Here is a 23,697-nt window from a genome sequence, read left to right on the forward strand (position 1 = left end):
ATCGATTAGTTTTCAATGAGGGTCGTACCTAAAATGTTCTGAGCGACATTTTTGAAGAACTTTTCGAAGCTGAAAAACGTCATCATGTGGTACTTTTATAGCGGTTCTTAAAATAAGGCACGAAAAGGACATTGAAGGAATCGAGTTAGAATGTTGAAATGTTCTAAAAAATAATCCTCATTCGATTTGAGTGAAGACAAGTAATCTCATAAATAAGCTAAAACAACAGTTAACAAAGATATAACGTTAATTTCAGATGCCTTACATGGTCTTCAGCAGAAATTTAATCAGGCCATAACTCGGAACTTCGACTCACGGGGGATCTGTCCTTCGGGATTCTTAATATGTATATTCACCAATGGCTTTCATACCCAAAAGGAATTATCTCTGCCCCAGATTTTCACCTCCATTTTGTGTCACAGTGTTATTAGGAATTTTATAAACCTAAATTCTCTCTATAGGATTATTTCGCTATTACCTTAATTAATGCACAAAAATTATGAAATGTTTAAGTTCAAGGAAGCAAAACATGCAGGGAGTTACACTTTTATATCATTACTTAAGATTAGAATTTAAGTAAAAAATCGTTGAAAACCCATATAATTTTTTATTTCTTTCTCTTTTCAAAATATACTGACTTTGTTCTTTCAATAAAAAAAAGGTTTCATTCAATTTGGAAAAGGTTTCATTTGATTTGGAAAAGGTTTCATTTGATTTGGAAAAGGTTTCGTTTGATTTGGAAAAGGTTTCATTTAATTTGGAAAAGGTTTCATTCAATTTGGAAAAGGTTTCATTCAATTTGGAAAAAGTTTCATTCAATTTGGAAAAGGTTTCATTTAATTTGGAAATGCTATATATATTTTAAATTTATCTCTTTCATTTTTATGTGTTTATTTAATATAAACTTTATTATATTCTTTTTCAATTTTTTTAATGGTCCTTGTTACAATGGAACATAAAAGCTTATATAAATAATTACAATGAGTTACAAAGCCTTATTAAAATTCATAAGCCGCAAATAACTTTTCTTCAGGAAACACAGTTGGAAAACATTATAAATTTTCCAATACCTGTTAACTATAAATTTTATATATAGCATTTCCAAATTAAATGAAACCTTTTCCAAATTGAATGAAACTTTTTCCAAATTGAATGAAACCTTTTCCAAATTGAATGAAACCTTTTCCAAACTAAATGAAACCTTTTCCAAATGAAATGAAATCTTTTCCAAATCAAATGAAACCTTTTCCAAATCAAATGAAACCTTTTCCAAAACAAATGAAACCTTTTCCAAATTGAATGAAACCTTTATTTTTATTGAAAGAAAAAAACCAGAATATTTTGAAAAAAGAAAGAAATAAAAAATTGTATGGGGTATCAACAATTTTTTACTTAAATTCTAATCATATGTAATGACCTAAAAGTGCAACTCGCTGCATGTTTTGCTTCCTTGAACTTAAACTTTTTATAATTTTTGGGCATCAATTAAGGTTATAGCGTAATAATGCTAAAGAGAGAATTAAGGTTTAAAAAATTGCTAATATATATTAACAGGGACTAATTGTATTACCTAATGAAGTGGTTCACGATTTGCTGCTTGTGAAATTTTCAATGGACATTCTCATTACATAATTGGAGCAGTCCTGTTTATTGAGATGTTGGTTGCTATGCTCAATCACGTCAACGATATTACGATCTATTGTCTGATCGCTTAGTACCACTCTGGTACACAATTTTATTTTTGAAATTTGGGTTCAACATTGCTGAATATGGCATTAAAAAATTAAAATTGCACCGGTTTAATTCTATCGTTATGTGCATTCGTTTACTTATTAAGTTATTGCATAAAAATTATCCTAAAAAAACTTTCAAAAATAAAATTGTGTGCCAGAGTCGTACTACGCGATCGATCGGACAATAGATCGTGATACCGTTGACGTGATTGAGCATTGTATCGAACAGCTCAAGCAACAGACCATGATTACAAAATCGATTAGTTGTCAATCAGGGTCGTACCTAACATTTTCTGAGCGACATTTTTGAAGAACATTTCGAAGCTAAAAACGTCGTCATGTGGTACTTTTATAAAATATAGCATTTCCAAATTAAATGAAACCTTTTCCAAATTGAATGAAACCTTTTCCAAATTAAATGAAACCTTTTCCAAATTAAATGAAACCTTTTCCAAATCAAATGAAACCTTTTCCAAATCAAATGAAACCTTTTCCAAATCAAATGAAACCTTTTCCAAATCAAATGAAACCTTTTCCAAATTGAATGAAACCTTTATTTTTATTGAAAGAAAAAAGCCAGAATATTTTGAAAAAATTAAGAAATAAAAATTATATGGATGAATGGACCGTTTCATAGAAGTCTCATAATAATACATCTCAATGTACAAAAACAAACAACGCACTAACTAATCCAGTCGGCGAATCGGATAGCTCTCCAAACAGACCAGCAAATAAAATTTCACCAAAAACACGAAATACTACAAACAAAAATCTCTCTGGAAAAGGCAATATTACTATTTTGCCGCGTAATGCAATGATAAGAGAATGAGAAGAACAATGAAAGCAATCAACGTAAACAACAATGGACTACCCGAACCTAATCTATTCTTAAAAATTTGACAATTTGTCAAAAAACTCGGCAATGGTGCATTCTTGCAGGTTCTGCAACCGGGCATAGATCTATTCCTATATATATTTTAAATTTATCTCTTTCATTTTTATGTGTTTATTTAATATAAACTTTATTATATTCTTTTTCAATTTTTTTAATGGTCCTTGTTACAATGGAACATAAAAGCTTATATAAATAATTACAATGAGTTACAAAGCCTTATTAAAATTCATAAGCCGCAAATAACTTTTCTTCAGGAAACACAGTTGGAAAACATTATAAATTTTCCAATACCTGTTAACTATAAATTTTATATATAGCATTTCCAAATTAAATGAAACCTTTTCCAAATTGAATGAAACTTTTTCCAAATTGAATGAAACCTTTTCCAAATTGAATGAAACCTTTTCCAAATGAAATGAAATCTTTTCCAAATCAAATGAAACCTTTTCCAAATCAAATGAAACCTTTTCCAAAACAAATGAAACCTTTTCCAAATTGAATGAAACCTTTATTTTTATTGAAAGAAAAAAACCAGAATATTTTGAAAAAAGAAAGAAATAAAAAATTGTATGGGGTATCAACAATTTTTTACTTAAATTCTAATCATATGTAATGACCTAAAAGTGCAACTCGCTGCATGTTTTGCTTCCTTGAACTTAAACTTTTTATAATTTTTGGGAATCAATTAAGGTTATAGCGTAATAATGCTAAAGAGAGAATTAAGGTTTAAAAAATTGCTAATATATATTAACAGGGACTAATTGTATTACCTAATGAAGTGGTTCACGATTTGCTGCTTGTGAAATTTTCAATGGACATTCTCATTACATAATTGGAGCAGTCCTGTTTATTGAGATGTTGGTTGCTATGCTCAATCACGTCAACGATATTACGATCTATTGTCTGATCGCTTAGTACCACTCTGGTACACAATTTTATTTTTGAAATTTGGGTTCAACATTGCTGAATATGGCATTAAAAAATTAAAATTGCACCGGTTTAATTCTATCGTTATGTGCATTCGTTTACTTATTAAGTTAGTGCATAAAATTAATCCTAAAAAAACTTTCAAAAATAAAATTGTGTGCCAGAGTCGTACTACGCGATCGATCGGACAATAGATCGTGATACCGTTGACGTGATTGAGCATTGTATCGAACAGCTCAAGCAACAGACCATGATTACAAAATCGATTAGTTGTCAATCAGGGTCGTACCTAACATTTTCTGAGCGACATTTTTGAAGAACATTTCGAAGCTAAAAACGTCGTCATGTGGTACTTTTATAAAATATAGCATTTCCAAATTAAATGAAACCTTTTCCAAATTGAATGAAACCTTTTCCAAATTAAATGAAACCTTTTCCAAATTAAATGAAACCTTTTCCAAATCAAATGAAACCTTTTCCAAATCAAATGAAACCTTTTCCAAATCAAATGAAACCTTTTCCAAATCAAATGAAACCTTTTCCAAATTGAATGAAACCTTTATTTTTATTGAAAGAAAAAAGCCAGAATATTTTGAAAAAATTAAGAAATAAAAATTATATGGATTTTCAACGATTTTTTACTTAAATTCTAATCTTAAGTAATGACATAAAAATGTAACTCGCTGCATGTTCTGCTTCCTTGAACATAAACATTTCATAATTTTTGGGCATCAATTAAGGTTATAGCGAAATAATCCTAAAGAGAGAATTTAGGTTTAAAAAATTCTTAATAACACTGTGACACTAAATGGAGGTGAAAATCTGGGGCAGAGATAATTCCTTTGGGGATGAAAGCCCTAGGTGAGTATATTAAGAATCCTGAAGGATAGATCCGCCGTGAGTCGAAATTCCGAGTTATCGCGTGATTAAGTTTCTGCTGAAGCCCATATAAGGCATCTTAAATTAACGTTATATCTTTGTTAACAGTTGTTTTAGCTTATTTATGAAATGACTTGTCTTCAGTCAGATCGAATGAGGATTATTTTCGTAGAGCATTTCGACCTTCTAACTCGCTTCCTTCAATGTCCTTTTCGTCACTTATTTTATGAACCCCTATAAAAGTACCACATGATGACGTTATTAGCTTCGAAATGTTCTTCAAAAATTTTAGGTATAACCCTGATTGACAACTAATCGATTTTGTAATCATGGACTGTTGTTTGAGCTGTTCGATACAATGCTCAATCACGTCAACGGTATCACGATCTATTATCCGATCGCGTAGTACGACTCTGGCACACAATTTTATTTTTGAAAGTTTTTTTAGGATAATTTTTATGCAATAACTTAATAAGTAAACGAATACACATAACGATAGAATTAAACCGGTGTAATTTTAAATTTTTAATGCCATATTCAGCAATGTTGAACCCAATAGTAAAGGCATTTTCAAAAATAAAATTGTGTACCAGAGTGGTACTAAGCGATCAGACAATAGATCGTAATATCGTTGACGTGATTGAGCATAGCAACCAACATCTCAATAAACAGGACTGCTCGAATTATGTAATGAGAAAATTCCACAAGCAGCAAATCGTGAACCACTTCATTAGGTAATACAATTAGTCCCTGTTATTATATATTATCAATTTTTTAAACCTCAATTCTCTCTTTAGCATTATTACGCTATAACCTTAATTGATGCCCAAAAATTATAAAAAGTGTAAGTTCAAGGAAGCAAAACATGCAGCGAGTTGCACTTTTAGGTCATTACATATGATTAGAATTTAAGTAAAAAATTGTTGAAACCCCATATAATTTTTTATTTCTTTCTTTTTTCAAAATATTCTGGCTATTTTCTTTCAATAAAAATAAAGGTTTCATTCAATTTGGAAAAGGTTTCATTTGTTTTGGAAAAGGTTTCATTTGATTTGGAAAAGGTTTCATTTGATTTGGAAAAGGTTTCATTTAATTTGGAAAAGGTTTCATTTAATTTGGAAAAGGTTTAATTTAATTTGGAAAAGGTTTCATTCAATTTGGAAAAAGTTTCATTCAATTTGGAAAAGGTTTCATTTAATTTGGAAATGCTATAAGTGACGAAAAGGACATTGAAGGAAGCGAGTTAGAAGATCGAAATGCTCTACGAAAATAACCATCATTCGATCTGACTGAAGACAAGTCATTCCATAAATAAGCTAAAACAACTGTTAACAAAGATATAACGTTAATTTCAGATGCCTTATATGGGCTTCAGCAGAAACTTGATCAAGCGATAACTCGGAATTTCAGCTCACGGCGGATCTGTCCTTCAGGATTCTTAATATACTCACCAAGGGGTTTCATCCCCAAAGGGAATTATCTCTGCCCCAGATTTTCACCTCCATTTTGTGTCACAGTGTTATTAGGAATTTTTTAACCTTAATTGATGCCCAAAAATTATGATATGTTTATGTTCAAGGAAGCAAAACATGCAGCGAGTTACATTTTTATGTAATTACTTAAGATAAGAATTTAAGTAAAAAATCGTTGAAAATCCATATAATTTTTTTATTTCTTTCTCTTTTAAAATATTCTGGCTTTTTTCTTTCAATAAAAATAAAGGTTTCATTCAATTTGGAAAAGGTTTCATTTGATTTGGAAAAGGTTTCATTTGATTTGGAAAAGGTTTCATTTGATTTGGAAAAGGTTTCATTTGATTTGGAAAAGGTTTCATTTGATTTGGAAAAGGTTTCATTTAATTTGGAAAAGGTTTCATTTAATTTGGAAAAGGTTTCATTTAATTTGGAAATGCTATATCAAAAAATAATACAAACCCTCTTGGAGGGTCTGCCCTGATTATCCATGATTCAATTCACCATGATAATATCAATACAAATACCGTTTTCGATACTGTAGCCCTTCGTATACATTCAAAAATAAAATTTACTATATTCTCGAGTTATACATATATCACCAAATTGGTCATTTAACAAGAAAAAATTAGAAGACATATACAACTGTCTATCTGCTGCTTAGTTACAGGAGATTTTAGTGGTTGCAATCTTCATGGGGTTCAAATAAGAACAGAAAAAGAGGTAACATTAGCAAAAAATATGTTATCAATCCAATTTCATTTTGTTGAATGATAGGTCGCCTACCCACTATTCAACACACAACACCATGTCTACTATTGACTTATCCTTTGCATTGCATTGAAAATTACACGACGATCTCAGCGAAAGTGATCACTACCCAATACTTATGACACTTTTCTCCGATTCTGCTACAGAAACTGTCAGTAAACAGAGAAACAGCCAATATCCACTAATCTATATTAGAAAGCGCAAATGAATCTATTCCTCATCATCAGGGACGTAGCCAGGATTTCATTTCGGGGGGGGCCCACCTGACCAAAATTTTGAAAGCTCATGTTAGCGAAAATGTCATATTTAGCAAAGATGCAAACCTTATTTTAGACTTATTCTACTGATGAAATAATTTTCAATACTATTTTTAGTTCATATGGCGCAAGACTTCATGGTCAATTTTATCTTTTAGATTTTTTTTGACAATATGTCACAGTTAATATATATGGTCAAAACAATGAATATGGCATTATTACCATATATTTTTCGGTGGATCAATAATCAAATAATTCACAACTACAGTGAATGTTATGAAATTCAGTGAAATCACTTCGGTAAGGAAAAAAGAAAGCGAATACAATCGAAAACCTTAGAAATATCATTTAACATTTAATTTTCAAATATCTTAAAATTACAATTTTCAAAAATATGCAAAATTCCGATGTACATATCGCAAAGAATTTCTGAAGGCTGCGAACTAATGCTGATCAATAGTTAGTCTATCCATCAAGAAATTCTAGCACCTAATCGCGGTTATGTAAATGACAAATTCTGTCGCCAAATCGTGCATCTGTCAATACTAATGACTAATTATGGCGTCCAATCGTCGGACATCACTTATAGAAATTCTGGATTTTCTCATAAATTTATCAGGAACAAGGGAATCTCTGGAAACCAGTCTTAACTTCGTTTAAAATGAAACTATGTCGCCCAATCCAAGGTCTATACATGTATAGGTACATTCTTTTAGCAAAAATCCATAATCACAATTTTTCCCAATCTAAATTTTTATACTCTCAGTCTTTAGCCAAAATGTGCCTCATCGAAATAATGGCTTTAGGGCCAAAGTGTGTTTGGAAGAAATCTGTTTCAGAAAACTTGGAGTCGACTTAGCTATGTCCGTTCGTCTGGGTAGCCGCCTGGGGAGCACGATTATTTCTCAAACAGATCAACCGATTCGGTCCAAAATTTTGCCTTCGTGATATTTTGATCTATCTACTCTTTCGGCAAACTTCCGCAGAGTATTTCAAAAATTTTCAGCGAAGTGCAGTTTAAGACCTCTATGGATAAGCTGTGTAAGCTTAAGACCTCAATGGTCATGGCTTCACTACCCTTATGCTAATAATTAGTTATAAGTAAATATAAAATAAATTAATAAATAAAAAACTCTCTGGAAACGCTTTGATTTTTTTGCAACAAGTGTTCTCGGGGCTCATATTACTACCGTACAAGTTTTTCAGAGGCAAGTCTATACTTCCAGGGAAAATGGCCCGAAAGCTGTAAAGAACATCTAAGGCAATCATGTGTAGTGGCTAGTGTGCACTACAACTTTCGAACCGCTGCACGTTGGGGCAAGATTGAAAAAAACGGCGCTTAATTGAAAAATTGAAACACAAATTGTTGATAATCTGTCTTGACAGGGTTAACGAGTACAAAATTCTACCTCACTAGCCAAAATAGCAAAGTCGTATATTGTTTACTTTTCGTGTAGCACAGTGTTAAAGTTGAACATATTTTTAAAATTTAAGAAACAGGTGAAAAGTATTAAATTTTGCTGCTTTTAAATCGCCATATCGTAGTTTCTGCTACATAAATTTCGAATTTTCAAAATAGATATTAAATATAGAGGTAATTCTTAATATTTTAAGAAAAAATTGTTCTGAAAAATTCTTGTAGAAATGTGTTTAAAAAATTCGTCAAAATGTGTCCAGAATTTGCATAATTTTGAATTGTATTGGAGTATAACAAAAAAGAGTGTCGAGAAGGTCGTGAGAAATTTTTTTGTATTTTTCTTTTGATTGTTGTCTTTGATATTGCGCAAACAAAACTTGCTCCTTTCTTGCTCATTTTGAGTTATGTCAAAAATGGTGGAAATAGCTGTGGGTCAAATTTTAGAATTTTGTTGTTTTTGTCTTCATTTCCCCTGTTATTTTTGTACAGTATGTCGTGTTTTGGTTTAATGTCTGTGGTCACCCTACATAAGACATTGTGTGCAGGTCCACCATTATGTTATAGTTACTATATATAATGATTTATATGAAATGATGGCGATGCACAAGGGGTGAAATCGCAAAAAATGGAGATTAATTAAAAAAAAAATAAATTCGGTTTTTGGTATAACTGTCGTTACATGGTACTATGGTACAAAATTCTAAGTCTTTAACCAAAATGTCAAGATCATATATTGTTTACTTCTACAGTTACACTGTGATAAAGCTAATGAATTTTTAATAATTTAAAGAGCACCATAAAAAATTAAATTTTTTTGGTGTATAAAGAGTAATATTTTTTACGCATCAAAAGTGCCCTTTTTACAATGGAATCGTCAACTTCAGTTACAAATCTGAGTCTTAGAAAAATATATTTGTGGCAAACGAAGTTTAGAAGCACATTAAAAATTAATTTTTTCCTATTTTTGAAAAGCATTTAGAGTTAAAAATTTAGCGGAATATTTTATATGGAGGTTATTCCAAAACGAAAATATATAGAGATGATAGAAATATCTTCAAACCCTTCAAAATGCACAATTCACAATTTAAGCTAGTTTAGTTGCAATATATGCATATATGGGGCCTATACCAAAACATTGACCGATATTGAAAAATGTTCACACTATGAATTTTTAGGCATTCAGAACTATAAATCCTAATTCAAAGATAAATGTACTAAAAAATGTGGTCAAGGCCCTCGAAATACATAAAATCGGGAGATACCCTTGTATCGGAGCTACACTAATATATTGACCTAACTTAGTAATTATTTGCCAAATATTAGCTTAACCAATAATTTATCATATTAGAAGATTTTAGATTCATCAAATAAGAAATGTAGGCAAAACCGTAAAAACACTTCATAGTTTTTATGGTACCCATTTATGAGGGCTTCGAATATACCTCTCCAATCTCTCAATTTGCACCAAAACTGTGTTCCGTTATATTGATTGAAGTGTAAACATTCGAAAAATATTAACATTAGATCGCTCAAATGCTTGCCCGAATTAATCTCCGTTTTTTGGAATCTTGCCCCAATGTGCGCTGGTCCAAACTTTGTTTATCGCAAAATTTCATCGAGCCTTATATCAAGCTTTTTGTAGAAAATTAACTTATGTTGAAACTGAGGTATGGGGTATTGTAACTCGCGATCAGTTTTACTATACCATAACTTTTGACCGCATTTCGGTAAAATAAACTGTTTTAGCCCGATTCACCGAGGGGATTCTTAAAATAATAATTTGAGCGGAAGCTGTGGTCGTACTAATGTAAAAAAATCGGAAAAAATCGTTGAATTAAACGAGTTTCATTATGTTATTTTCCAATTAGTGGTTTTACAACACAATGTAGAGCTAAATGCTCAACGGAGAAGTTAAAGAGTACACTTCAGAGTTGAAGTTTCTAATGTATGATTTTTTAATATAACCACTGTATCTACCTCAAACGGATGCTGACATTTTGAAACCTGAAAAATGGGGTTTTTTGAATTTTTGCTCTAATCGGGACGCGCAGCTGGTTTTCCTTGAAAGCTTATTATTTGATTGTAGTACTCGCGATTTCGCATTTTTGAATGTATAACATGAGGGTGTAGCCCTCACAGGATTACAGTAATCTGCGCCCAAACACGAAATTTTTGTGCGTAAATTTTTTTCAAAAACCTATTTTTTTGGTTTAAAATTTACAAACGCCATTCGATTTCCGTGGAAACCCGCGTAAATTTAGTTTTTTTTACGTTCTGAATCTAACAAGCCACGACTCGTAAAACTCCACTCACTAGATCGGCGGATATGATACCCCTCAAATTTCGAAAATTTCCAAAACATTATTTTGAAAATATCGCATATTAAATTTCGAAAATTTCCAAAACATTATTTTGAAAATATCGCATATTAAAACGCTTTTTGGATGTGTCAGTTCTACTTAAATAAATAGACCGATACGCGTGTTTAAACTGTGCGAAAACAGATATTTAAAAACTCTCGTAAATCCAGAGATATAATAGATTTTTTCTAAAAATTGAGTGCGATACTACATCCACGGTTCTTGATGGATCGCATTGAAACGGCATAGAATGATGTATTTTTTAATGGTGATTATTGAAATCGGATGCGCATAAAATGTAAATGAACTTCGCGGATATTGTGACCATTTTACAGTATTTTGCACCCTAATATGCAGCAGATGCTACATCGTGGCCGCCAAATAGAATTTGACAAACTGTACGTCAAATAAGAGGGATTGATTCGCTGTGTTGGAAAATCGGATGCGCATCATGTCATTTTCATAATTACGCGGTTTATATGCGTCTCAAATGTTATAATATTCAATATAACATTATTTTAACTTTATGCCACAATTGGAATTCCTTGTGATTTAATATAAGGTTCTAATAATATTATCCAATAGGAAAACTATAAGCGAAAAATTTGTTACAACGGAATATCATCATTATTGCGTGAAATTTTCACGAAAATGCCGAAGAACTCAAACATTTTTTCTCCAACTCTTCCTATAAAACCATAAAAAAATAAAATTAGAATAATACGATTTTAATTTTTTCCTAATATTTTCTTCGTATTTTTGCAAATATCATGAATACTATAGCTCTAACTTTCACAACTTAGGTTTCATTTTATTCCTCAAAATGTCTGGATGCTGTTATAATTTTTTTATATCTTTTTCGTAAGTATGAGCGCTATTGTTTCAAAAATATGTTTGTAAATACGTGAAATTATTTAAAAAATTTGAATTTTCGCGAATCCATTGAGACTTTGCGATTATTTTTTGCATCATCGCAAAGGTTACGAATTCAGTTAACGATAAAAGGATATAACATCTAACTATATTAAGCCGCGATTTTTTTAGAATTTTTTCTAATTATCATAATTAAAACGGTTATATCTTTTGCGCGCAACGATCAGAGTTAGTAACGAAAACAGATTTGGAATGCAGATTTTTTCTTAATCTATGTACCAAAAATCATTGATGTAGTATCAAAAATTTTTTTTGATTTTTTTGAAATGGAAAAGACAATTTTAGACATTTTTCCTGATATATACAAAATTCGAAGATGGTGCTTTTCGGTCTACTTCTTCTGGTATTTTCCCCCCAAATTTCAAGAATTTTAGCTAAAGTGGTATGCGCGAGTTTTCTTGAACGGAGCAACAGATTTGGTCCAAACTTTGCATTTAGTAATATTTTTTCCAAACTTAGTTTTTGCTCGAAAATGGGCCATACTGGGGTACCTTCCTCACAAACCTTCAAAATAGTTGTTTAAGTGCAGTTAAGAGCGGTATTATATTTTTCGTGGGCAAGTCCATATTTCCTGACATAAGAGTCAAATGTTGAAAATTATACTGTGGCGAACTGCAATGACTGGTGGGTGCTATATCTTTTAAAAGGAATGACTCCCAAAATAAGATCTACTCCAAAAATGAACTATGTCGGTCCGGTCCATACCTCTTCCGCAACACTTGTGATCAATGATACAAATCCCTATTTTCTTTGAAAGTTAATACGTCCGAAATGGCTACAAATTTCTGAAAAGCTCCTAATGCATAGTTTTTTGGGTTAAAGGATTTTGGCTGTGTAGCGGCTATTCGATCTGTCTATAGATGAAAGTTTCAATTCACACAGGCTCAGGGTATATTCCTGTCAGCAAAGTCGAGTGGCACTTGTTGAGATTTTGACGAAGAAGAACCTGTTTCCGATCAGTTTTTAGATTTCGTTTGTCGTCACAAGGTCCTTTACCGAAGCAGGAAAAATTATCATTTCTAAAAATGTGCATCCATTGAAAGAACTTCTCAAAATACAATTGCTGTGGGGTTCTATGACGTTTTCTCCTGTTTTTATTTAAAGAGTAATCGACAGAAAAATCTCTGAAGATGAAATTCATTGTAATTTTGAAATATTGGAAATAATCTGTAATATATATAAAGTAGAAAAATGTTTGTACGTCTGTTTGGACTCAAAAACCGCTGAACTGATCTTCCTGAAATTTTCAGAGTATATCACTACATTGCCTGAAAGTAACATAGGCTATAAACATTTCTGAAATTCAGCGTTGATCCGGAGATATAGCATCAGAATCGGAGGTACCTCCAAAAAATTTAGATTTTTTTATGCAAATATCTATAGAACGGTAACAGATAATGTCTCCAAATATTGGATGTGTGCAGGAATTTGGTCTAGAAATAAATCGGTCTAAAATTGTCTAGAATTGAAATCGGTTCACATTCGGATATATTGCCTATATATATGTTTTCGGCCGATTTCATGTATTTTATGCATTAAACACCCTATATATATGTCCAATTTCAATGAAATTTGGAATGTGTGACGGAATTGGGTCTACAAATAAATTTTTCAAATTATATTGAAATCGGTTCATTTTTTTATTTATTTATTTAAATATTTATTACAATTAAAAATTATAATAAACTTATAGCTAGCGGCTACGGCTATCGGCTTAAAATCGGTTCAGAATTGGATATAGCTCCCATATATATTTTCCTCCGATTTCATGTATTTGTTGCACCAAACTCGCTTTATATACCCGATTTTAATGAATGTTGCAATGAGTGACGAAAATTGGCCTACAAATAAATTTGTCAAAATATATTTTAACTTATTCGGGGTAGCGAAGCGCACCAGGGTCAGCTAATAAAATATAAACATTCGAAAGGTCGCACAAAACATAAAAATTCGACAGAAAAATCCTTTTGTCTAATAGACATTTACGACACTGCGGTGGAAGAGTTGCAAATTTCAAACACAATAAAGAATTTGTAATTGTAATGAATTTCAAAATAGTTCATTATAAAAAAAATATACAAACAATTAAAACCACAAAGATTAAGCAACAGTTTTACATTTTACATTTACATTTTATTGTTGAATTGCTCTTATAAAAACTTCAAAAACAAAATGTCGCAAATTTTTTTTCTGGATGTTGCAAAGCCGAAATATTGAACTTACAAGCAAACGTTCAATAAATACAAATAAACGTATTGTTTGAACCCAGCAACACCGTCAGCCTAAAATTCCGAATAAACGCTTAAACAACACCTTAAAACTTAACAAGAACTATTCATAAAATTGCTCAAAAAGCCTAACTTGTTCATTATTTTTATATTTTCAAATATGCTGAACAATAAGTATACCAATGTAGTTAAATAATTCTATGTAATGCTTCCAACTACTTTACATATTTCTTGAACAATTTAAAACAGTTTAAAATTTTACTCAAAAATTAAAAAATGTGTAACATAAGCTAATATTCTATGGGAACTAAAATCATTTCGGGCCCCCCCCCCCCTGGCTACGTTGGTGCTCATCATATACCCAATAAAAAAATTAAATACCACTGCCCCATGGTGGAATGAGAACTTAGAAATTCTTAAAAAAAAGAGAAATCGGTTTTGGAATATTCTAATCACCGAAAATTTTAATTTTAAGAAAGCTAATACCAAGTAAAAAATTATGGAGCAATATTCAGAGATTTTGTGGCTTAAAAACTGAGTATCGAATACGTTGTATAATAATATCTGCATAATAATACAGATATCGCCATCTCTTTCGCTGAATTCTGGTCAAAAGAATCTGAAGATCTTAATTTCCCACTGAAATAGCAATGTAAGGAGTCAACATCGATCGAAACTCCTCTTTCCATTTTCGAATTTCTATCCTGCCTGTCAAAACTAAAAGGAAAAATGATGATCAAAAATGACAAGTTTTCAAAGAGAGTTTTGTGTCCTTATTCAATAACATTTTCCCAAACTATATACCACATATATATAAAATCAGTCTCGTCGTACCCATTATTAAACCAAGCTCTGAAAAACGGTTGCTACGTCATACAGACCAATTTCATTAAATTTTTTTTTATCAATGGTTGTAGATAAAATCATATCAAATCGCCTCTGGTTGTTCTTAAATAAGAACAAGCTTCACCACAATAAACAGATTGGTTTCAATAAAGGGAAATCGACTTATGATTCATTAATATATCTCGATCATGTCATAACACAAACAATTACTCAAAAAAACATCTATCACTTATATCATTAGACTTCGCCAAAGCCTAGGATAAAATCGGAATACACACTATACTGTACCAACTTGTGCAATGGAAAATCGGCCCTAAAATATTCAAATATATTTCCATTACTTAACAAACAGAAAAATTAGATTTCATACTAATTCCAGCTACTCCAATACATACACCCTGTACAACGGAATACCTCAGGGATCTCCGATTTCATTGGTTCTCTTTCTCATTGCATACAACAAATTATGTGGTTCAATATCTGTGCCGAAGTTTCATAGCACATCCTGTTGGCGTTGTTATTATTAAAATACAAAATACATTTTAGACGACGTTTTTTCTTGTTGTAAATACTCCGGTGATTCATACCAGGAATAAATAATCGACTAAATATAATAAAGAGTCTTTCATGTACCAAATTTAATTGCAATACGTTTAAATGTAATACGTTTAGTAAAATCCTAATTGTATATGGCTTCGTTATTTATGGAAAAGCTCCCAATTCGCTTTTGAGCAAAATAATTACTATACTTAATAGTGCTATAAGGATGGCACTAGGGCCCTACAGAACTACACCAAATAAAACCTTGTTATTTGAAAGTGAATCCATGTCTATAGAAACTAAAGACCTACTTACCTCTAAACGTTTCAAACATTTGTTCTTTAGGGATAAGTCGCCCGTCTCTAAAAAAACAACAATGATAATGACATCATCAAAACATAAATATATACTCTCTACTCTGAACAATATTATAGAAAATTGTCAGATTTACAATATTCTTATCAATAACAAAATGATGCATGTACACAATTCCCGCCTTTCAATACACTTTCTATAGATTCATGTTTTTTTTTTCTATTGAATTTATTTAGTTCAAACTAATTTTTGTAAGGGTTACAAACGTGTTTAGCTGCAAAAGTAACTTCTTCATAAGAGAACTAAAAACGTCATCAAAAAATTCATATAATATACAAAACAGCAGCTCTAACAACATAGGCTTTGGCAAGCATCGATCACACATAAATATGTTTGTGCGTTTGGATGTGTACCATCTCATTTGCCTACATGTCTTCTGCCCTACCAGCATTTGAAGTGAGTTTCTCACTCCCTCGCCTAAGACGTCACTCGGAAGACACGCCAAGGTAGATCGTAAGTGCATCGCACAAACAATTTCTATATCAATATTACGATTACCTTTTATCGCGTATGACGACATTTCGGAGTGTCCCCGAGTGACTTCCAAGGCGATTGTTTACATTTTTTTAATAATTCAGCACATTGAACAAATATGGGACATTTTGCTGTCTAACGATTATATGACACGGTGGTACAGTGGTAAGCATACTCGCTTTGCACTTTTAAGGTCCGGATTCGCTTCCTAGGTAAGGCAACAAAACATCATCCCATTTTTAAAATAAAACAAATTAATATGGGCGGATATTCTTAATTATAAGCTCTTTTTTTCGATCGTTCCCAACGCCACATTTTCCCGCCCTTTCGCCCGAGAGGTCCACCTCCCCTTAACGTAGGATCTGCTATCAAGACCCTTACTTCGTTTTCAAAGACGTAGGGTTCTTGGATGATGCCTATGTCTAGATCCTCCTCTGCCAGAAGGACCCGCAGGTTATCTGAAGCTACCCTAGAGTGCTTCAGATTGAGCTGCACAACATTAAGCATCATTTTATTGGGGAGATGATGTGGATGTCCCCTCTAGCAGCATATTATCAAGCAGCTTTTCGGTATTGTCGACGTCATTTATATCGTCTTCACCATTCGGGCCATGTGGACGTAGTATCTTTACTTTAGCTTCTCTTACGCCAAAGAATAGTTTGTTGACGAGTTTCTTCAGTGCCTCCACTCCGGCCTCTGTTATCGAGAGAACGAAGCTCATGCTATTATTGTTGGGGGTTCAATGGCGATACCGGACCAGTCGTAAATTGGAACATGGATGTATGCATTTTCCAAGACTCCTTTTGAGAATTCGTCCATACATTTGATTACCCTGCAACCACGATGTACCTCGCTAGAGTCAAAATGGAGCGTTTGTGAAAACAAGTTCCACAACTTGTTCAGACAATTTTTTTCTACCTCGCCCCATTCCGCTGTGGTGATAGGGGACAGTTTACCGTTCTTGTCGTTGGCCAGGGCAACCATCATGTTATCTTCATATAATCTTCTTACAGAGATGTAACGCGGATATTTATTTTTACAAAAGTTTATTAATGAGAGAAAATATTCAGAAAAAGGTATATACACGAAGGAGAAAACAATTTGAAGTGAAGTAAAAATATGATTACAGAATATATATATAAAACAAATAATTCAAACGTATGTGATTGAAAAAGATTTAAAAAATTACAAAGTTATTTAACAATGGAGTTAATTGGGATTCAATTGTAGTTCATCACGAAACTTTACGAATTTGCTAGTATTTAGCGCTTTTGTAAACATATCAGCAACTTGATACTCTGTTGATATATGTTGAATGTTTATTATTCCCTTGGAAATGTAATCTCGAATGAAGTGATACTTCACGTCAATATGTTTTGATCTTTTACTGTCGGAATTCTGCGCTATACAAATACATTGGTTATTAACTTCATATATTGTAATAGACGTATTTTCATTTACAACTTTTAAATCTATGAGGATACCCCTTATCCAAACGGCATTACTTAGGTTAGGTTAGGTTAAAGGACGGGTAACCGTCAACGTAATCGACGGTCACTCCACTCGGAGACCTTATGGTCCATTGTGTTCATCCTGGGGGGGGGTGTTGTTAGCTGAAGAGATTGCTGAAAGGAGAGAAATAGAATATGATGTTGTAGAAGAAAGGGAGATATTTAGGAGGATAGAATTGAGGCAGAAGTGGGAAGGAAAAGCTTAATTGTTCATCATGGTACTGCCATTTCTTTTTGCTGCAGCCATTTTAGGCTCTTGGCAAAAAGAAGAAGACTTTTTGGTTCGGTTTCACAGAAGGATGAGAGAGACTGGATCGTGTGTTCACCCGTTATCCGTAGTCTTTTGCTCGTGAGCATTGGACAGCGGCACAGTAAATGTTCGATTGTCTCTAATTCCTCCTCATCCTCACAAAGTCTGCAGTAGTCGGCGCCTTCGGTTCTACCCCATTTATAAGACATTGCTCTGATGTTGCAGTGGCCTGTGATTAGACCAACTGTTAGTCTGAGTTCGATCTTTTTCAATGAAAGTAGAGATGATGTTCTGCGTTTGGAAAGGAGTGGCCAGATTGCTTTGGAAACCCTACAACTAGGTTCGTTTTGCCAAATCTGACTAGCCTTATCCCGATAGCCCTGTTCTAACAGCCGCATGAAGTAGCACAAGGGTGGCTTGACTGAGTTTTCGATTATGATATCTTGTGACTCTGATCCGCGGCGTGCCAATTCATCCGCCATTTCATTTCCTACAATATTGCAGTGACCTGGGACCCAACACAGTGTTAATGCTGATTTTTGGTCACTTAATACTTTTATACAGTCCAAAACAACTGCAGACTTGATGGAATAGGACATTAGTGATTTGAGGGCCGCCTGACTATCGACGTATATAGTCACCGGTCCATCGATGTCCTCTTTAATGTTCTTAATTAGTTCTGCAGCTTTTTTGATTGCAAAAATCTCTGCTTGAAAAACGCTACACTCTTTATTCAACTTAAAAGAGAGTTGAAGGTTGAGAATGTCGCTGTATACACCTGCCCCTGTTCCATTTTCCATCTTAGATCCATCGGTATAGACTTCTATACCGTCTAGTGGTGGAGTGTTGTGGGTCCAGGCTTCTCTGCTGGGAATGTGCACAACTATTTGCTCGAAGTTCATTTGTGGTGATATGTAGTCACTTAAATGCTCCTTGCTTGTTGGCACATTCGTTCGGTTGAGAATCGCAGCGTGGCCCTGTTGGGAGCCGCACCACTGGTTGAGCTCCTTGAAACGTAAAGCGCTCTTAGATGCCTGCTCCTCTACAACGAGATCTAACGGAGTAAGATCCAACAGCACGTTAAGGGCTGTCTGTGGAGTGCTCCTAGCAGCACCAGTTATGAGCATTGATGCTGCTCTTTGGACTCTGTTTATTTCACGCAGATATGATGTCTTGCTAGGGCATTCCACCAAACTAGAGCTCCATAGGTGAGAATTGGGCGTACGACTGTCATAAAAACCCAGTGTATGACTTGTGGTCTCAGTCCCCAACTCTTACCAATGGAGTTCTTGCAAGTGTACAGTGCTATTAGTCCTCTCTTGGCGCGTTCTTCGACATTTCTTTTCCATGATAGCTGATGGTCCAGAATTATGCCGAGATATTTGGCTTCCAAAGAGAGCTCTAAAGTGACACCATTTATCGTTGGTAGAGTGAATGCATCAATTTTCCTCTTCCTTGTGAAAAGGACCAGCTCTGTTTTAGAGGGATTTACCCCTAGTCCGTTCCGATGGGCCCAACCCGCTAACTTGATAAGGGCTCCTTGCATGACATCCGATACAGTCTGATGCCAAGTTTACACTTGCGCTCCAAAATCCACTGGATTTTACAAAATCCTGAAATACACCCCGGTGTTTATACTTATTTTTTTGTTGATTTCAAACATATCACAATTATCAAGGTAGATGCATATGCGCAGCTGATCGAACATGAATTTTCAAAACAAGTTGTTGTATATTTAATTAGTCATCAAAAATATACGACAATATAGAACTTTACAACTTTATTTCGAAAATTACCGTAAAATTATCTATATATCGTATTAATTGTGTATAGTACTACCAAATAAAAAATTATTTTATCGTTGAGACCAAGATCTATTTAACAGGTCACGTAAGTAGCACAACAACAACTACTTTTTGGCTGAAAATTCTTCAATATGTCAAAATGTTTGTTTACGTTTTCATACAATTCATTCACAATAACAAAAAATTTGACAGATTGAAACCAATCAGCTGGTCGTTTTACGCCTCCTCTTATTTCATCATGGTTGAGACATCATAATAATAAATTTTGATAGATAAAATTTGTGCTCAGAACCTGCAAAATATTATTACTTGAAGTAGTTTGCCCGTTCAGTGCTAAAAATGATTTCCGTACTCCGAAATCTAACAAGACTTGCACTTCTCTTTAAACAATAACAGCACCGAATAACACTCTCTTCTCCTATTTTCTGCCATACAACTTTGGCCTATTAGAAACTAGCAGCATGTTCGTTGGCATCTAACTACGACAGCTGATACGTTGATTTTGACATTTCTGCTGGAGTTTTTGCAATTTCCGTCATTTTTCCGTTCCCGTCTTTTTTAAGAAATTTGTATGGGGAAGCAATTTATGAAAATTCGCTCTTTTTTCTAGCATAACCACTAAAAAGTACGGGAACACAATGAAAAACAGCATTTTAACAATGTAATTTCATATTTTTTCACATTGCTTACAAATTTTGATAATAAATTTTTTTGTTGCAGCAACTGACCATCTACCTTGTTTATTGTGATACGTGAAAAGTGTTGCAACTTTTGGTACTTTTTCAGGCAAAAGCAGGGTTGTATATCATGTGTACTGTGATTTCGATGTTGATTTCGCTGAAATCACGAAATAAGATGATTTCATTTTTGTATGCGAAATCATGATAATTTTTGCTTGATTCCGCGCGAAATCACGAAACGCCTTCGAAATCACGAAAAGACGCCGAATGTAAACCAAACATGAGGGAATTTCCCACTTATCATCAAGACAACGTCATCGGCGTAAGCGGTGGTTTCAATGCGAAGTCTGTCAAATTCTTGGAGCATTTCATTGATCACTAGGAGCCAAAGTAATGGAGAAAGTACTCCCCCTTGAGGTGTGCCTCTGGTGACAGACTTCCTAATGGAATTATAGCCGATGCGCGAATTTATTATCCTACTACTAAGCATGTTGTCAATCTAACTGATTAGGGTAGGGGAGCAGTCCAAGCCCACAAGTGAATTATGAATTGACTCCAAATTGACGTTATTAAAGGCTCCTTCTATGTCTAGAAAGGCTGCTAACGTAAAATTTGAGTTGTCCATATTCTTTTCGATAAACCCGACGAATAACCTGGCAACCCTGTTGTGATAGTCGACTTAATTTGTAGTGCTCCGTGTTTTTATTTAAAAAATAATAATTTTAATATTAAAATTGTGTTTTGTGTAATAAAATTGTTTCAAAACTATTTTAAATTGATTTATTCTAACTTGTGAAGTGAATTCAAGTGTGTTTTTACTCAAAAACATTTATATTTCGTTACATTACATTAATCTAATTGCTCGATCCCTTTTGTGTTATCATTCTTCTTCTAAATTTATTGGTTTGATTTGTTATTGTAACATTTCGTTGTGTGTTTTGTTTTGTCATCTCAAAATAGAGTTGCCAACGTTCATTTTTTTCTCTAATCTGAAGGAATTCGAATCCCAGAAATCATTTTTAATTATAATCTATAAATTGAAATTTTTAACATAAAAAATTAAAATATACAATGGCATGCCCTTATGAATTGTGTAATATCGTTGCTGATGATGCATTATGTGTTACGTGTTGGCTTTGCCTTAATCAATGGCATGTTAAATGTGCTCGCATTAATGCAAAAGTAGTTGACACTATTCGAGAAAATGTTGGTGTTCGTTGGTGCTGCCCTCAATGCAGGAAACTCTCTGCAGAGTTTTATAATTTTGTCAAAGATCTCCGGTCGGAGTTAAATTCAATTAAAAATGACTTCTCATCTTTGTCGTCTCGTTTTAAGAGTTTTTCGAATTTATTTGAAAAATATCAAGAATTGGACGAATTTGTATCATCACCTGCTAGTGCTGGCCAGAAACGAAAAAGGGCTGCGAAAAAGGTACCAACTAAAGTAGTGCCTAGTCGTAAGGCAAGTGTTTCTGAGGGGAGTGTTGCGGAAGACACGTCCTCGGTCAAACCCTCAGGTAAGACCGAGACTGTTAATGTGCACTCTTATGCTGGTGTTGCGTCACGGGTGGCCTCGGGGGTTAAAATGGGTTCAGAGAAGTTGACAACTAATCATGAACTGATGAGTATTGAAGGTGTTGGTCTCCAGAAGAATACACAATCTACTCAACAGATTCAGGAGATATCACTTCCTGGACCAGTTGTTCCTTCCGAGGTTGCTTCTGCCAAAACTGAGCAATCCCTACAAGCTGTCCAGGGACCGTTATCAAATGCTCCGGCCTTGAAAGCGGTCTTTGTAGCTAGGTTTTCCTCAAATACTACAGCTGATGATATAAATTATTTTATTAAATCTAAAATTGAGGGAAACTACTTTTTAAAGTGCTATAAGCTTAGATCAGCATTTTCAGGAAATAAATCCTCTTTTAAAGTTGTAGTGAATGAAAATATCTTTATGCAACTAATATCGAAGGAATTTTGGCCTGTTAAAGCATTTGTGAAAGAATTTGTGGAAAGAACAGATAATGTAGCTTATTTACCTCAAAGACAGTCTACATTATCAAAAAACTAATTAGTTCATTCTCTATTTGCTATCAGAATGTAAGAGGGTTAAATACAAAATTAACTCGCTTATTTACTGATAGTTTCGGATTTGATTATAATGTTATTGTATTTTCGGAAACGTGGTTAAAACCATCCGTGTTAAGTAGTGAGATTTTATGTTCTAACTATCAAGTGTTTAGAAAAGATCGTATTAATAAAAAAGGCGGAGGAGTCCTTATTGCAGTTGATTCCAAATATTCCGCTAACTTAATTGAACCTAACTTTTCTGATATTGAATTTATTGCCACATCTATTGAATTAGGTAATTATAAGTTATTTGTCACTTGTTCTTATATACCTCCGTCATCACAACTTGATATTTATAAGAAGCATATATTAGCAATAAACTCAGTAATTAAAAACATGAATGATTCTGATAGAATTTTGGTTCTTGGCGATTTTAATATGCCGTCTGTTAAGTGGCTTAAACTGCCTGATTCTGAAGCGTTAACTCCCTTAACATCCGACGCAAATACAAATCAAGATACATTTGAGATTGTTAATTGTTTTTGTGACCTCAATGTTCATCAAATAAATAATATAATTAATAGCTATGATAGAATTCTTGATTTAGCTTTTGTAAATGTTACACAATATTTCGAAATAACCCGAATTTTTCCAATTTCTTCACCTGAAGACAATCATCACCCTACATTATGTATATCTATGATAAATAATAACATAGTAGAAACTCATTCTAAATTAATGAAAACCGTTCCTGATTTTAAAAAAACAGATTTTAGAAAGCTGAACTCCCTTATTTCTTCTGTAGACTGGACATCAGTATGTCTATGTAAGAGTCACGAAGACCTTGAATTTGTAATAATTAAATTTTATGATATCCTTAATAAATTTGTCTCAGAGTGTGTCCCTAATGTCAGAATGAAAAACTCCGGTAAATATCCATGGATAACATCCGAACTTTCATCCATAAAAAATTCCAAGAATAAGCTTTTTCGGAAATATAAAAAAACTGGCTCTTCTATAGACTATGCCAATTATTCCCTTGCTCGATCCAAGTATACTTTAGAGTCCAGTAGATTGTATAATCTTTACCTCAACAAGACTAAGGATAATTTTAATTTTAAATCAAATCCAAAATCCTTTTATGAATTTGTTAACTTGAAAAGAAAAGTTTCCTCTAAACCAACTATTCTGAAATTCAATGACCAAGAATTTGTAAATAACTCTGATATAGCTGAAGGTTTTAAAAAATTCTTTACTACAACCTATTCAAGTGCAGTT

The 23,697-nt window shown here is 33.2% G+C and overlaps 1 protein-coding gene across 1 annotated transcript in view; it reads left to right on the forward strand.

The window, feature by feature from the left end:
- The window catches only part of Nca (neurocalcin homolog), a 782,213-nt gene that overhangs the window by 501,563 nt on the left and 256,953 nt on the right, over positions 1–23,697 (forward strand). The window lies entirely within an intron of this gene.

The sequence above is a fragment of the Musca autumnalis genome, unplaced genomic scaffold, assembly GCF_047663935.1.
Source record: "Musca autumnalis isolate F117 unplaced genomic scaffold, ASM4766393v1 scaffold_4, whole genome shotgun sequence".
Classification (NCBI taxonomy): Eukaryota; Metazoa; Arthropoda; class Insecta; order Diptera; family Muscidae; genus Musca; species Musca autumnalis.